General features: G+C 44.7%; 1 protein-coding gene across 4 annotated transcripts in view; it reads left to right on the forward strand.

Moving 5' to 3' along the window:
- CLCN1 (chloride channel, voltage-sensitive 1) overlaps positions 1 to 2421 on the forward strand; it is a 47607-nt gene that overhangs the window by 2089 nt on the left and 43097 nt on the right. The gene's annotated exons all lie outside the window — the stretch shown is intronic.

The following is a 2421-nucleotide window of genomic DNA, read 5'->3' on the forward strand; positions in this document are numbered from 1 at the left end:
CCGTTAGTGAGTTGGGGGCAGGGGGTTGCTGGGGGATGCAAATTGTTTCTCCAGTAAAGCACGTCCATGCGCAAAAACACCCCAGTTCACGTGTATCCACCCGATACGCTGTTCCCACACGTCTAAAACCCCTCTCACAAGCAGGCGCAGATGACGCGGTGAGGCAATACGACCTACCCCCGTGCCCTTGCTACCTGGCCCTGGAGTGTCTTTGTTCTTGGCTTCAGAGGCAGGCTGGTCAGTGCATGTACATACACAACCTCACCCACAGACGAGCGGGCCGTCAAATGCATTCCCATGCATATCTTCAGGCAGTAATGTCCCCAAGCAAGCATGCATTTGTGAACACAATTTGCAGTCTTAAAAACAGTCATATTTATAGATTTACTGAAAAATATGCCCTAGAAATACTATCACATAAACAATCACATATACATGTATGCATGTACATTTATGTATGAAACTTTGTATGCAGACATATTCTGGCAAAACCAGGCTTGCTGTGCATATGTGTATTTTGCTAGCCATTCATGCATATGAGGCTAAGGTATAAATATGCATGCTAAGGTACATATCTTGTACAAACATGCACACTTATGTTATTAGCATGAAAAACAACCTGCTGCATGTTTTCATCCGTTTCCATGCAGAGTAACCATTAAGATTTCTTTCCCCACTGCCATGTGAAAAAACGGTTGGCAGAGAGAGGTTTTGATTCTGTTGTGCCCTTTTCTTTTGCTGGCTGTTGCCTTCTGTTTTATATGTAGGCTGGAAACCATTTCAGACTAGCTCTGTGATTTGATTGGGTTTACACAGGCCCCAGAACAGTGGTCTTTGGCCTGGGACCTTCAGATAATTGATAGTTAATTGATATACACAATTGATATAGTGGTTAATAGATAATAATAATAGTAGTAGGATGACAATAGTAATATATACATAATTTTGGACAATTAAGGTAACAGTAGATAGATGATGTAATATACATTGATAAAAATACATATTCTCATACGCTGTAGGATTTTATATTGTTTTCTTTCTGCATGAGAAAGCAGCTCCAGCTGGTGAGGTATTTAGAAGCTGTGTTATTCGTGACTATAGAAAGGGTGCTTATGGCAGAGAGCTCCCTCAGCAATACACAGATGGGTGTAGTGGGAGGGATGTGTAATGAGTAATTAGCAATGCAGTAATATAGAATAACAGACTCACAGAAAGATGTAGGTGGGAGGGGACCTCTGGAAGTCTCTAGCCCAAGCCCCTGCTCACAGCAGGGCTGACTCCAAAGCTAGGTCAGGTTGTCCAGGGCCTTGTCCAGGCAAGTTCTGAACATCTCCAAGGCTGAAGATTCCCCAGCCCCTCTGGGCACATGTACCTGCACTGAACAACCCTCAAGAGGGCATGGATGGGGACATGTTTTCATTTTGTACAGACTTTCCTTTCTTGCAAGTTACACCTTTTTTCTTTCGTCCTTCGCTATGTCCCTCCGAGAAGTCTCCCTCTGATGTTTCTTTCCAACCCCCCTCTCCCTTCAGGTGGTGGGACTGCTGTTGGATCTCCCCTTTGCCTTCTATTCTTCAGGAAGAACTACTGTTTTGTTGCTGCCCCCCGCCCCTCACATGTGCCTCATTGGTTCTATGTCTAAGCAGTTGAGCCTAGACTTTTTACTGACATATAAATTTACTTATGAAGTGAGTTTTGGGAGGTTTCACCTTTGAGACAAAATATGGCTGCTCTTTTGTGATCCATCAGAAAAAAAAAAACCTATGGAAGATCATTTCAGGAACAGCAGGATGGCTACAAGGCGGGAGTCAGAGGGCTGAGCAGTAGAGCCCAAGGCTGCCTCAATGGCCAGGAGCAGCAGATTAAAAACAGTATGCACTGGCAGTGCTGGGGGAAGGGATTTTGGGACTGGAGTATGCTGTGGAGAACATATTGTTCAGTCATAATGGCATGGGAAATAGCTTAGGCTTTGGACTGTGAGAGGAGGGCAGTTTTATGCAGGTGGCTGAGCTCTCAGAAAATAGCTCCCAGCAAAGTCTTGAGATTGTGGTGCTGTACATATTTTTCCCATGAGATTCTGTGCAGCTTTTTCTCCATTACTCAAGCAATGAAACTTCCCCATCTTTTTTGGAAAGACACACCCTGCTGGTTTACAGTTAAACATTAATAAATGCTTCCTCCCTGAAAATGAACTTTACCCTGCTTGTGGTTTCTCCCTGGATGGGTAATATTCAAGGATCACCTCCTTCAAGCTCAGGAGCGATGCATCCCAACAAAGAGGAAGTCCGGCAAAAATGCCAGGAGGCCTGCATGGATGAACAAGGAGCTCCTGGACAAACTCCAACACAAAAAGGAAGCCTACAGAGGGTGGAAGCAAGGACAGGTAGCCTGGGAGGAATACAGAGAAATTGTCCGAGCAGC

This window comes from Pygoscelis adeliae, unplaced genomic scaffold, assembly GCF_000699105.1.
Source record: "Pygoscelis adeliae isolate BGI_AS28 unplaced genomic scaffold, ASM69910v1 Scaffold120, whole genome shotgun sequence".
NCBI classification, from domain to species: domain Eukaryota; kingdom Metazoa; phylum Chordata; class Aves; order Sphenisciformes; family Spheniscidae; genus Pygoscelis; species Pygoscelis adeliae.